Source organism: Suncus etruscus, chromosome 15 (assembly GCF_024139225.1).
Source record: "Suncus etruscus isolate mSunEtr1 chromosome 15, mSunEtr1.pri.cur, whole genome shotgun sequence".
In the NCBI taxonomy this organism is placed as follows: domain Eukaryota; kingdom Metazoa; phylum Chordata; class Mammalia; order Eulipotyphla; family Soricidae; genus Suncus; species Suncus etruscus.
This window is the reverse complement of record NC_064862.1, coordinates 54336748-54351976: the sequence shown is the minus strand read 5'-3', so window position 1 is coordinate 54351976 and position 15229 is coordinate 54336748. Positions and strand designations below refer to the sequence as shown.

The 15229-nt window shown below is 48.0% G+C and overlaps 1 protein-coding gene across 1 annotated transcript in view; it reads left to right on the top strand.

Moving 5' to 3' along the window:
- Positions 1 to 15229, top strand: part of EIF4EBP2 (eukaryotic translation initiation factor 4E binding protein 2) — a 445368-nt gene that overhangs the window by 37496 nt on the left and 392643 nt on the right. The gene's annotated exons all lie outside the window — the stretch shown is intronic.

Genomic DNA, 15229 nt, shown 5'->3' with positions numbered 1-15229 from the left:
AGTGGGTAGGGCATTTCCTTTGCACACAGTCCACCCTATTTTGATCCCTGGCATTCCCTATGGGTCCCCCAAGCCCTGTCAGAAGTCATTGCTGAGTGCTGAACCCATAGTACACTCTGACCACAGCTACTGTGTAGCCCAAAGAATCTCAATCTCTCTCTCTCTGCCTCTGTCTGCCTCTATCTCTGTCTCTCTGTCTATCTGTCTGTCTATCTGTCTGTCTGTCTGTCTGTCTCTCTGTCTCTTAGGACTGAAGTGCTGGGGGATGGCCTGGTAGTAGAGGGGAAAGGGAGAACCAGGAACTGATGGCCAGTTCCGATGGATCAGAGAATCTTAGGGTACTCCTGGAACTGTCTGACAGGCAGCAGAAGACAATGGTCACTAAAGGAGGAAGAGGGGTGTGAGGGAAAGGATGAGAGGCGCCAGAATGTGCTGTCCTAGGAGGAAACAGGGATTGGGCGGTTGAGAGGGAGGCCGGGAACCTTTCAGAAGTCTCTGAATGGGGAGATAAAGATAGGAGAGGCCACGGGACTTAGAATAATAGTCACTAGGGTGGTCAACAGACAATAAATCTGGGAGGCAGGAGTTGTGGGGGAGTGAGAAGGGAAAAAAACTTGTGGGCAACAACTCAGGAGCCAGGGTGTGGGTGCAGGGACCCTGGTCCCAAGGACAGGGCGTACTGGGCAGAGATCAGGGAACAGACAGTAGGAACAACGGGGCAGACTCCCAAGGGCCCAGCCTCATCCTTGTTACTTGCTCTTTTGGCTTGAGTTCTCAAAAGGTCACAGTGGGGCTCTGTCCTTCCTTCCAAGTTCACAGTGATTTTCCCAAAATCCTGCCCTTCCCTCCAGGAAGCACAGAAACTAGTAGCGCATGTGTCTTTGGGGACAAGAGGTGCCCAACCCATCCCTTTGCCATGTAGTCAATAAGCTGATCTTTCAGTAAAGAATCCAAACCAGAACGGGAGCAATAGCACAGTAGGTAGGGCATCTGCCTTACATGTGGTCAGCTAGTTTGATCCCCGCATCCCATATGATCTCCTGAGAAATGCCAGGAGTGATTTCTGAGTGCAGAGCCTGGAGGAACCCCTAAGCACTGCCAGGTGTGGCATAAAAGAACAAGCAGACAAACAAAAATAATTCAAATCAGTGGACTCCCAGGGCTGAAGCTTATGCCTGGCATGAAGGAGGTCCCACATTCAAGTGGCAGGAGCCACTCAACCACCCCTGGTCCACAGAACCATCGGGGGCCCAGTCACTATCACTAAGAGAGACCCTCATCTTCCTCTCCCCCAACACTGGGGACTGTCCTCAAAATAAAAGAACAAATTAAGGGGCTGCAGTGCAGTACAGCATGAAGGGCATTTGCCTTGCAAGAGGCAAACTGGGTTGGATCCCAATACCCATATGGTTCCGAGACCCAGCCAAGAGTGGTCCCTGAGTGCAGAGCCAGGAGTAAGCCCTGAATATCCCCAAACCAAAAATTAAAATTAAAGCCTCATTGGGCTGAATTTGTTAATGTGGACCCTACAGCTGAATTCTGACTCCTTTGCTCAGGGCACCACTTCATGGGCCTTCCCGGTAACGCCCTTAGTCCAAAATGCAGTCCAGTTGTCACCTGGAGAAATCATCTACATTCATGGGGTTCCAAAGAACAGACATTCCTGCTCTGCTTCCTGAAGAAGACATGAGGAACTCCCAATCCTTCCAGTCTCAAGGACTGCACAAACTGAGCCCCAACCAGGGGATATGGAGGCATCGAACCCCATGAGCCAAGGAAAGGCCAGGTACTGCTCTTTAGCAGGACACAAGAAACTCTCTGGTGTGGGGCCAAAGGATAGCAAAACAGGGAAAGGTGTTTGCCTTGTACACGGCCAGCCTAGATTCGACCCCAAGCATCCCACAGGGTTCCCTGAGCAGTGCCAAGAATGATTCCTGAGTACACAGCCAGGAGTCAGTCCTAAGAACAGCTGGGTGTAGCCCAAAAACCAAAACAAAATAATCCTTGGGAGGATCTATTAACCTCAGGTAGTAGTCAGCATCAAGTTTGTGGATCACACCTTCCTGTGTATCTTGAAACTTACAGGTTCCCTGTCAACTCTATGGCAATAAGGCTCCTGGAGAAACTCTTCTCTTCTGTAGGCTGGTGGGAGGAGAGAGCATAAGAGCCAAGGTCACCCTGCCTGCCTGCCTGGGAAAAAAGCCAATACCCAAGGCCAGTAAGGTGACCGAATGCAGCTGGGCCCTAACTCTCGGATGCAGGTGTACCTGATCCAAATGAGGTACATTCAGTGACACTGTCACCGTTAAGATTTTTGAGAGTACTAATGAACGTGTCCGTTGTAAACGATCTGGTCACTGAGAGGGTGTTAATAAGTCATTAACCTGGTAAAGGCTCAAGGTGGACCGAGGTCTGGGCACCTTTGCTCAAGTCACAAGGTCAACTCTAATCACCCCCAGATCAACAGGCAGCATCAGAAGGGGCCAGGAGTAGGGGGCCGGGTAGGTGGCGCTGGAGGTAAGGTGTCTGCCTTGCAAGCGCTAGCCAAGGAAGGACCGCGGTTCGATCCCCCGGAGTCCCATATGGTCCCCCCAAGCCAGGGGCGATTTCTGAGCACACAGCCAGGAGTAACCCCTGAGCGTCAAACGGGTGTGGCCCAAAAACCAAAAAAAAAAAAAAAGAAGGGGCCAGGAGGCAGCTTTCAGGGCTGGAGTGCAATCCTACACAGCACGAAGGCCAAACCCATCTCTGACAGTGCACAGGGCTTCCTGAGCACTAATAGGAGAAACTCAAGTACCAAAACAGAAGTCTCAGCAAGTGGGGCCCCAATATAATGCAGGGCTAGAGGATTAAGCAGCACTTGCCCTGCAGATGTGAGGTTGACAACAGGGAGGGTTTGAAAAGGGACATGGAATTATGTTAAAAGCCCGGAGTCCAGGAGCCAGTGTGATAGCATAGCAGGAAAGGCATCTGCCTTGAACGAAGTCAACCCAGGATCAATCCCTGGCATCTCATCAGGTCCCCCAAGCACCACCAAGAGTGATTCCTGAGCGCAGAGCCAAGAGCAAGCTCTGAGCACTGCTGGGTGTGGCCTCTCCCAAAAAAGAGCCCAGAGCCCACACAATTGCCATAGTCTGGCCACCAGGGTACTTTGGGCCGCACTAAGGAAGCCCCAGCTGCAAGCAGAGCACAGGAGGAAGAGTGAGGAACCATATGAGAGGAGTCGGCAGACAGGAATCTGCTGTGTGGGACATGGGCAAAGAGAAAGACAATGGCCCCAGGGTGGGGACACTGTCCCAACACCCCACCCTCCTACCACCAACTCCCCCAAACCGATATGTCCCGCTGTGGCGGGCACACAGAGCCCCTTATGGGCTGTGCAATGACAGCAACTAAGACATGACAGAGCCATCACTCACTGGCTACAAAGATCTGTGGAGAGCCCTGCCCACCTCTGCCAAAGAGCTCCTGGCTTCTCTCTGTGAATCCCAAGTCATACAGCAGGCCAGGGACACCGTTTTATCCACACACCTGCCCAGTACCCCCTGCTAGGCATACCTATGGAGGTAGCAGCATGATATAGATGCCAGGCTGGGTTAGACCCTCCCCACACACTTCCAGGTGAGCAAGAGTCTGAGAGCCTGGAGTTGGGCCCCATTCGCCTACTTGGCTCAGGATGGGCCAGATTTGGATCAAGGGACACTTAGAACTTGGCTGACGTGGCCAGTAAGGCCTCTAATTTAATCCTCTGGAAAGAAATGAAAGTGAGATGCTCTGGAAGTGGATGTGCTTCCAGGAGAGAGAGGCTCTAATTACCAACAGGGCGCTGATAAAGAGGAAGGATCTGGTTTTGGACATGGGGGCAGGATGCCGCAGCCCTGGGCAGGAGCCAGCCTGCACCATCTTTGACTCCTTCAACTGGAGGACGAAACAAAAACAAAAATATGGGTCTGGTGAACCCAAACTACCTTCTGCATCTACCAAACTACCTTTGGCCCCCAAAATGAAAAAACAAAGAAACAAAAACCCAAACAACTATTAGGGTAGAGAAGAATATGCTGGAGACTAAGAGGAAAGACTGGCCATTATAACCTGTGTCTCAAAACTTGAAGACTAAGCTGGAACAGTCTTCACAGCACGGTGAGAAGTGCACCTGCCTTGCACCTGTGTTTGATTCCCAATTCTCAGCATCCCATAGAGCATGGAGCTAGCAGTAATCCCTGAGCACCATTACGTGTGCCCCCGCCCCAAAAAACAAGCAAACAAGGCTGCCCTTTTGCCATATGAAAATGTCTCTGATCATTTGAAATCTCTGGATTCTTCTCTGAAACAGAAAGCCAGGACGAGGGTTTACGAAAATTCCCCTTCCTTCAGTGTGACTAGCAAACTGTGTCACCATCTTCCACTTGCTGTCTGCTGGGAACTTCAGAGGTTACAAGAGTCTGCCACCCCTTAACTGTGTTCTGAGAACGTGACACATATGAGACATTCTGAGACAGAGAAGATGCCTGGGGAACTGGCTATGCTATAATGCCGTATCCATGCAATTTTATTGTCATTGTGCTGTTAGATTCTGGCTCTAATTTATAAGTTAAATTTTATCATAAATACAGCCCGGAGAGATAGCACAGCGGCGTTTGCCTTGCAAGCAGCCGATCCAGGACCAAAGGTGATTGGTTCGAATCCCGGTGTCCCATATGGTCCCCCATGCCTGCCAGGAGCTATTTCTGAGCAGACAGCCAGGAGTGACCCCTGAGCACCGCTGGGTGTGGCCCAAAAATTTTTTTTATCATAAATACAATAAATAGAAGGAAAAACCAACTGCTTAGCATTGTCTGCAATTTCTGGTCTCCACTGGGAAATTGTGGTTCTGACCTCTGGCAAATAAGGGCTGCTCGTATGTGACCTGTATCACCCTCTTAAGTCCAGAGGTGGCCAGGCAATGGCTGGGTTGCACAGAAGTGACCAGAGACTGGGCCTGAGCATCTCTTTGGGAGGCAGAGAATCACACAGGTAAACCAGAAACAAGTGTAAGGGAGCCTGGAGTTCAATTCAAATTCAAGGTCTCCTATTTCACCTAGACCTGCCTTCTTTATAAAGGACATTGTGAAAAGCCATGGCACATTTGGTCGTGGGCACACACTTGGTACCACCCCTCTTGCAAAGGGGTATTGGATGCATTTCCTAGGATTTTGTTTGTTTGTTTTTGGTGGGGGAAACACACCAGGCAGCACTCAGAAATCACTCTTGGCAGTGCTTTGGCATGATATAGGATGTCAAGGATAGGACCCAGGTTGGCCGCATGCAAGGCAAGAGCTTTGCTTTCCTGCTGTATTATCTCTCTTATCCTGTTCCCCTCCCCCCCATGGTGCTACAGGCAGATGGCCTTCTTCTTTTTTTTTTTTTTTTTGATTTTTGGGTCACACCCGGCGGTACTCATAGGTTACTCCTGGCTCTACGCTCAGAAATCATTCCTAGCAGGCTTGGGGGACCATATGGGATGCCAGGATTTGAACCACCATTCGTCCTGGGTCCGCTGCTTGCAAGGCAAACGCCCTACTGCTGTGCTCTCTCTCCGGCTCCAGGCAGGTGGTCTTCTATCCTGTACTCTCTAACCACTATTTCCCAGCTGCTTGGGAACAAAACTAATAGACACCTCCAACCTCTGGGCAGAATAAGTCTGGGATCCAGAAGTGAGGCAAAGTTATCTTTGTTTCTCTTGGGCCACACTCACCAATGTTCAGGGCTTACTCCTAGGTCTGCGTTCTGAAATTACTCCTGGTCATGCTCAGGGGACCCTATGAGATGCTGAATAACAAGCCCAGGTGGGCTGCATGCAATGCAGGCACCCTCCCCACTGTACCATCACTCTGGGGCCCCAGAGTTATTCTGCACAACTTCTACGTGTTTCTACAAGACTGTCTTCTTTTGCCTTTTGTTTGTTTTGAGGCCACACCCAGCAGTGCTTGGGGCTTACTCCTGGCTCTGCACTCAGGTATCACTCACTCCTGGTGGACTCAGAAGACTCTAGGAGATGTGGGGGATCGAACCCAGGCTGATGGCTGTATCCAAGGAAAGAGCTCTTCCACTATAGAGCACTCCAGTCCTCTACAAGGTCTCTTTCCTTCTAGTTTGCTCAGAATAAACAGGTAAGGAGGAAAATGCCCTCAAGACACACACACACACACACACACACACACACACACACACACACTTCCCCTTTCAAAACTAGGAAACACCAACTCCCCAGAGTGCAGCTGGCCATTCCTGCAGATCAGGGGCAATCCACACCCACACCATTGAGAGCCAGCTCCCTGCCCTTCATTTCCACCCACCCCAACCCTTCCCTGAGGTGTTTTCCCAAACACTTCAGGGAACTGCTAACTGGAAGGGAAGGTTGCAGGCCTGACACAGGCAGCTTTGCATTTTGCAGAAGTTGACATCACTGAGGCAAAATCAAACAAGTCTCAGCAACTTGGTTCCGCCTTGTGATTTCCAAACCTGTCATTTACCCATGTGGCACTTTGTAGATACTGGGTCTTGGGGGTCCCGCTAGATGATGTTCAAAGGCTGGCTCCCAGTACCTGGTTCAGGGGGATTGATTGCATCAGGCAGTGGTGGGGATAGAACTCAGAGCTATCACAGGCAAAGCATGTACTGGTTCAAATCCTCTTTTTTTGATTTTGGTTTTTGGGCCACACCTGGTGGAGCTCAGGGGTTACTCCTGACTGTCTGCTCAGAAATAGCTCCTGGCAGGCACAGAGGACCATATGGGACACCGGGATTTGAACCAACCACCTTTGGTCCTGGATCGGCTGCTTGAAAGGCAAACGCCGCTGTGCTATCTCTCCGGGCCCTGGTTCAAATCCTTGACTTAACTGTCACTGGAGAACGCTAGCCATAGCAACGTGGCTATTGACAAGGACAACGTCTCAGGTCTGCTCATGAAAGTGACTCCCTTTCTCTGCATCTGTAAACGAGAACAGGTGTAGAACAATGTACCAGACCAAGTAGAAGAAAGCCAAGAGTAATTTCTTTTTTTTTTTTTAGTTAATATGACAATTTTATTCCATTACATATAATTTAGTCATTAAAAATAAATATATTTGGGGGCTGGCAAGGTGGCGCTAGAGGTAAGGTGTCTGCCTTGCAAGCGCTAGCCAAGGAAGGACCGCGGTTCGATCCCCTGATGTCCCATATGGTCCCCCAAGCCAGGGGTAATTTCTGAGCGCTTAGCCAGGAGTAACCCCTGAGAATCAAATGGTGTGGCCCGAAAAACCAAAAAAAAAAAAAAAAAAAATATATATATATATATATATATATTTGGGGTGGGAGAGATTAAGGTGTTTGCCTTGCATGCAGATAGTCGGTGGTTCGAATCCCAGCATCCCATATGGTCCCCTGAGCCTGCTGGAAGCAATTTATAAGCATAGAGCCAGGAGTAACCCAAGTGATGCCGGGTGTGACCCAAAAACCAAATATATAATATATATACATATATATTATATATATTTAAAAATTATATTATGAAAGAATACATTGAAAATTAATTAAAATTAATTTTCTTATATAAAGCTTTATACTTTTGAATATTTAGGAAGATATTTTTGTGTTAAGCATCCAGTTTAAAGGCAATAAATATACTACATGAATATGGCATATTCAGAAATCAATTAAAATATTAAAACAAGATTATCAGTAAGTTCTTAAGAAATAATAACCATAGGGGCCAGAGTGGTGGCACAAGCAGTAGGGCATCTGCCTTGCATGCACTAACTTAGGACGGACCTTGGTTCGATCCCCTGGTGTCCCATATGGTCTCCTAAGCCAGGAGTGATTTCTGAGCACATAGCCAGGAGTAACCCAAGTGTCACTGGGTGTGGTCCAAAAACCAAAATAAAAATATAGTAACCATAGTGGCCAGAGTGATAGCACAGTTGGCGGGGCATTTGCCTTGCATGTGGCTGACCTGGATTTGTATTTTTTAATTTATTTTTATTTTTTTAATTAAATAATATATTTATTTAAGCACCATGATTACATGTTTTTGTTTTGTTTTGTTTTGTTTTGGTTTGGTTTTTGGGACACACCCAGTGACGCTCAGGAGTTACTCCTGGCTATGCGCTCAGAAGTCCCTCCTGGCTTGGGGGACCATATGGGACACCGGGGGATCGAACCGCGGTCCATCCAAGGCTAGCGCAGGCAAGGCAGGCACCTTACCTCTAGCACCACCACCCGGCCCCATGATTACATGTTTGTAGTTGAGTTTCATTATAAAAAAAGAATACATCCCCCTTCACCAGTGCAACATTTCCCACCACCAATGCCCCCCATCTCCCTCCTCTCGACCCTCTTGCCTGTATTCAAGAAGGCATTCTATTTCTCTCACTCACTACCATTGTCATGATAGCTGTCAGTGTAGTTATTTCTCTAACTGGACTCACCACTCTTTGTGGTAAGCTTCATATCGTGGGCTTGTCCTTCCAGCCCTGATCTCTATTGTCCAAGACTAATTTCTGAGACAGCGTTCCTCTATTTACCTACATTTTCTGTGTGCACAGTTATTTGATTTTGAATTTATAAACAGTGTAAGCATGGATTCAAAGTCCAAAACTGCTCATGCCCCAGGGTAGCTCTGTTTTCCTCAACTGAGATGCCAGGGAAAGAAGTCTTCCTAGGACTTCCCCTTCTGCCATACCTGTTCTCATATTTCCTCAGCATGGCTGAGAGGGGCAGCTCCCAAGCAAGTATATACAGGTGCAGCAGTAAGTGCCTGGACCTGAGAGGCAGGGATGTGCCCCATACATTCCAGCACTTAAGTCAGGTGGTAGACAGGTGAGGTAAGGAAAGGAGAGGAGCTGCTTTCCAAATCAAAGAAACACACTTTGGAAACAACAATAAAGAATTAGCAAACAAACAAACCAGTCAAGTATCAACAATCCAGGAGCCACAGAGTTACACGGAAGTTTAAGGCACTTGTCTTGCATGTAGATAGTTCTACTGTGATCTCTCTCCCTGCAATCATATATGATTCCTTGAACCTCACCAGTAGTGGTCCCTAAGCATAGCCTAGTGCCCACCCTGCAGATAATTTTTTTTTTTTTTGGTTTTTGGGTCACACCCGGCGGTGCTCAGGGGTTACTCCTGGCTCTATGCTCAGAAATCGCTCCTTGCAGGCTCAGGGGACCATATGGGATGCAGGGATTCGAACCAATGACCTTCTTCATGAAAGGCAAAGCCCTTGCCTCCATGCTATCTCTCCAGTCCCAATTTTTTTAAAGAACAATCTACTGTCTGGGGACTGAGAAATAATACAGAGGTTAAGCTCTTGCCTGCCTGCCTGCCTTGACTGTAGCTAATTTCACTTTGATCCCTGGCACCACGTACTGTCCCCCAAGTATTGGAAAAATCCAGAGAGCACAGAGCTGGGAGTAGTCCCCAAGCATAGCTGGGTGTGCCCCCAAAACCAAAATTATATAATAATAATAATAATAATAATAATAATAATAATAATAATAATAATGGCATGAGATGTGGGACAGCGGGTAGGGTGATTGCACAGAATGCATGTAAATGACCTGGATTTGATCCTAGGGATCCCATAGGGTACCCTGTGATCCCCAGAAGTGATCCCTGTGCACAGAAGCAGGAGTAAGCCCTGAGCCCCACTGCGTGTGACCCCAAGACAAATATATTAATAATAAGGAAAAAGAGAAAGAAGAATCTAGAATGAGAGTTAACACAGGGGTTTAGGTTCTTGCTGAGTAGGCAGGCAACGCCATGCAGATCCCTAGTACTGCACAGGGTCCCCAAACAACCCTGAGAGCACAGAGCTGGGAGCAGTCCTGGAGCATTGTTGTGTGTTCCTCAACATCACCTATCTTCTGTCTACAATGGGATAAAATATACCAATCAGGGTAAAGACTAAAACCACAGGGTTACAGCATTTGCCTTGCAGGTGGCTGGGACACCACCAGTTTAAATCCTGGTTTAAACAGTCTAAACACAAGGTCCCTAGCTTCCGTCTCCAGCCCCACCCCCAAAATAAAACTGCATACTGATCGGAACCTCTGAATCCAGCAAAAAGAAAGGGAGAGGAAAGGCTTGGGCTCTTAAAGTTGTTCAATAACACAGATAAGTGGGCTTGGAGATATGCTCAGCTGCTCAACCTTTTCTTTACGTGGCTCCCTTAAACTCTGCATCTTCCCTCAGGGCTCTGGTCCTACCAACTAAACCCCTTTCCACGACTAGGGCAGTATGCCCCCCCCCCCCCACTAGTGGACCCTTGGAACATCCAGGGACCCAGATGGGCAGAGAAACGCTGTTTCCAAGCTCTTTCTTCCCACCCTTAAAAAGTTTAGGGACTGGGCCCGGAGAGATAGCACAGCGGCCTTTGCCTTGCAAACAGCTGATCCAGAACCAAAGATGGTTGGTTTGAATCCAGGTGTCCCATATGATCCCCCGTGCCTGCCAGGAGCTATTTCTGAGCAGCCAGCCAGGAGTAACCCCTGAGCACTGCCGGTGTGACCCAAAAACCAAAAACAAAAACAAAAAAAATTTAGGGACTGGAGCAATAGCACACAGTAAGCAGGTAGGGCCTTTGCCTTGCACATGGCTAACCGGGGTTCAAACCTCTGCATTCCATAAGGTCCTGAGCCTGTTAGGAGTGATTCCTGAATGCAAGCAGAATCAGGAATAACCTCTGAGCATCGCTAGGTATAGTCCAAAATCCACAACAAAACTCATTTCACAGACACGCACACAAGTTGCAGCAGAGAAAAAGACATTTCTCCACCCAGCTGTTTCTTTCTAAGTTTTGGTTTTGTTTTGGTTTTGAACAAGTCCCAAGGCTAAAAGCGGACGTAGGCACCAAAGTCAACGAAACCGGTAAGAAAAACGAAACGTCAGGAAGGTTGCATCCCGTCCCATAGCCCCCTAGGAGGCAGGTAACCCACCCGAGGTACCCCAAAAGAATAATGCAGTGGCCTCCAAGGGGAGTCCGGGTGGCGGAGAGCCCCTCAAAGCCGGTGGGTGAGTCAGGCACCTGGACCAGCACAGAAGCTGCAAGATTTTGTGCCATCCCTTACTCCCGCCCCAGTGCTCCCTGGAGAAAAATATCACAACCGTCCTGCAGGCAGCGGGGATCGGGAGGAAAGGGAGATCCCGGAGTGAAGGAGGGGTGTGTGTGTGTCTGCAAGGAGGCCTGGGACGAAGCGGCGGGCGGGCCTCGGGCTTTGGGGCCCAAAAGGGCAGAGGTGCCATGGAGAAGAAAGTTGCCCCAAGTCACGAGCCTGCACCCCGCAAGGCGGGCGAGGCCGAGCACGAGCCCCATGGGCCCAGGGCCGAGCCGAGAAGTTGGCCGGCGGCGGCGTTGGCCAACCCCAGCCCCAGGACAGCGGCTCGGACGGACTTACCGACTCTCCGGGCGCCGCAGACGTCTGGGCGGGCAGCTGAGACTCCGGCCCGGCCGCCCCACCCCGCGCCCAGCGTTGGCGCAGCTCATGGGTTGCTGCGCCCCGGCCCGCGTCCGCCTCGTCCAATCAGCGCCGAGAAGCGCCTTTTGGAAACTTTTTCCTCCCAAGCCGGGGTGCGGCCGGGCCACGCGGCGGCCTTGGGCGGGAGAGGCTGGGCTGGAAAGCCTTGGAATCCCACTGGGACTAGTTAGTAGCTCGGGATTCGGGGATTTGGAGCCAACTCTGGCTACGGGCTTGGTTGGACCTGCGGGCCCGTGCACGTTGGGGACAGTGGATTGATTCCCTCCCTGGGCCCAGTTGCATTTTCCTGTCCTCGCACTTTTTTGTTTGTTTTGTTTTGTTTTGTTTTGTTTTGGGGGGAGAGGCACCCGGTGACGCTCAGGGGTTACTCCTTGGCTATGCGCTCAGAAATGCGCTCCTGGTTTGGGAGGATCATATGGGACGCCGAGGAATCGAATCCAGGTCTGTCCTGGGTCAGCAGGGTGCAAGGCAAATATGCCCTACCGCTGAGCTATTGCTCCTTCCTGCCCCAGTCCTCAAACTTTTTATCTTCCTCCGAGGGAAAGTACCAAGATCTAGGCCGCTGGGACCAAGCTATGTCTCCTGTCCTCTGATCAGGACAGGAAATCAGTTATATTTTCTTCTTCTAAGATTGCAAAATTTAGTGTAACAGACTTCACTTTATTTATTTATTTATTTATTTTATTTTTGGGTCACACCTAGTTATGCTCTGGGGTTATTACTGGCTCTGAGCTCAGAAATTAATCCTGGCAGGCTAGGGGTGGGGGTGGGACCTTATTGGGATGACGGAGATCAAACCCACGTCGGCCACATGACAGGCAATGGCCCCAGTCTTTGCCTGATTTAAAATCCTAGTTCTGCAATCTTACTAGCTAGCAAGTAACTATATTCTCCTTGATTTGATTTCTTTGTCTATGAAACTGGGTTTGATAGAATTCTATCTCACAGGGTTAGGCAGAGATTAAACCTGTTAACCAAACATTTATAAAATATTTAGGACAGTGGTCCGTACATAACTAAGTACACACTATGTTAAACCATTATTTTTTTAATTTTATCAAGCACAATGCTAACTACTGGGGTTTGGGGGAAAAGGGTGGAGATAGAGGACTCACCCAGCTGTCTTTAAGGCTTCCTCCTGTGTTTAGAGCTTCACTCCTAGAAGGGATCTGCTGACCATATGTGCTGCCAATGATAGAACCTAGCTAAGCTGCACGTGCAAGACGCCCTATCTACTGTACAATCTCTCCAGCCCTGACAATGCTAACTTCTGGGTTTTCTCTTTTAATTTTCACAGCAACTCTAATTGTCCATCAACAAGTATTTATGACACACTCATACTTCAAACACAAGGATGCCACACAAGATAGCTGTCTTCAAAGGGCTCATGCTATTAAGACAGACACTTAACCAGGAAATAAGAAAAGTACAATAAATTTGGATGCTCATATGCTATGAATAAGGCAAAATCATGAGGACAGAGAGAGAGAAAGAGAACTAAGATACTTTAGGTCCATGTGTGCCCCAACCCACCTCCTACCCTCCCCTTTTCCCTCCTACCCCCATATCTATCCTTCACCCACCCCTATGCTGAGGGTGAAGAGATCTTTGTTTCTTTGTTTGTTTTTTGTTTGTTTGTTTTTGGGTCCCACCTGCAGCACTCAGGGGTTCCTCCTGGCTCAGGGAACCATATGGGATGCTGGAATTTGAACCACCTTCCTTCTGCATGCAAGGCAAACTCACTACCTCCATGCTACCTCTCCAGCCCCTGGTGAAGAGATCTTGACTTCTCTCTTTTTTTTTTTTTTTTTTTTTTTTTTTTGGTTTTTGGTTTTTGGGCCACATCCGGCAGCGCTCAGGGGTTACTCCTGGCTCTACGTTCAGAAATCGCTCCTGGCAGACTCGGGGGACCATATGGGATGCTGGGATTCGAACCACCGACCTTCTGCATGAAAGGCAAATACCTTACCTCCATGCTATCTCTCCGGCTCCTTGACTTCTCTTTAAAGTTAGCTTTCCCTACCCAAAGAATCCCTTCTTTAAGTCTGCCACTTACTCCCAAGTGAATGCTCTTGCTATAGTTCTTGAAGTAGTTGGGACACACATAGGGAAGGAAAGTACCAAAATGTCTTTCCATAAATTTCCATCCTGTTCCTGAAGACCAACAAATCCTTTGTACTCTCTTAACACTAATGCTTTTCTTTCATCCCAGAACTAATTTGGCTTTCCAAGTGTGAAGTTTCTGAATAGGGAATCCTCTTCAGCTGATAATCAGAGCATACACTGATGAACTATCCAGTTCATCAATTGCTAGTCAGAACATACGTTGATAAAATATCTGTTGCATTGATGGAATAATTTAAACTAATTGATCTCAATTTTCCTCATTTTTCACGAAGAGAGAAGAGATTGCATGAATGAGTAGAGCGTGTTTATTTTCAATACTTCTCTCAAAATAATCTATGTAAAACATGAAATTTAGAAGTCGGAGAGGTGGCTCAAGCGGGAAGCATCTGCCTTGCACATGCTAGCCTAGGACGAACCAAGGTTCAATCACCCAGTGTCCCATATGGTCCCCCAAGCCAGGAATGATTTCTGAGCACATAGCCAGGAGTAACCTCTGAGCATCACCAGGTGTGGCTGAAAAACCAAAAAAAAAAAACAACAAAACAAAAAACCCATGAAATTTAACATAAACAAAAAAGAATTTGCTGAGGGAAAAACTGTTAAATAGCAGATAGGTAATCTAGGAGCTGAATGCAGTGATTTAAAATAAATTAATCCCAATCTCATAAATGTAAAGATTATAATTTGGATGTAGAAAAACTGATAAAAAGTTTTCCAGAGCTGGAGAGATAGCACAGCAGTAGGGTGTTTGCCTTGCATGGGGCCGACTCAGGATGGACCTAGGTTTGATTTCCGGCAACCCATATGATCCCCTGTGCCTGCCAGGAATGATTTTTGAGTCCAGAGCCAGGAGTAACCCCTGAGCGCCACCAGATGTGGCCCAAAAACCAAAATACATACATACATACATAAATAAATAAATAAATAAATAAATAAATAAATAAATAAATAAATAAATAAAATAGAGTTTTTCAACAGAGAAATAACAGAGGCTATATTTAAAATATATCATTTGATTGGGTTTGCTTTGGGTTTTTGGGTCACATCCAGGTAGGCTCAGGGATCACACCTAATTGTCCCAGGGACCATTTGAGGTACACTGGTTTAAACCTGGTAGGATGTTACCTTTCCCCCAACTTCCTGCCTATCTCACCTGGAAAGGGAGACCCTCCTATAGCTGGGAGAGGTCTGTGGTTGGTAATTAGAGTGGCCTGGGGGAATGGGGAAGGAGAACCTTAGCAAGAAGACTCAGCAGAGAGGCTCAGCAAGGTAAAGAGACACAGGTTGAGTGCAGAGAGGCTTTTTAGAGACAGTGTGAGATATGCCCTTGACAGTTAACTTGTAATAAAGCTTTATGTCTCCTGAAACTTCATCTGGGGCCGGAGCAGTGGCACAAGCGGTAGGGCATTTGATTGACCTAGGACAGACCCTAGTTCAATCCCCCTGCTTTCTATATGGTCTCCCAAGCCAGGATCGATTTCTGAGTGCATAGCCAGGAGTAACCCCTGAGTGTCACTGGGTGTGGCCCAAAAATCAAAAACCAAAAAAAAGAAAAAAGAAATGTCATCTGTCTGCTGTGGATCATTTCCTCACAATTACCCTGATAC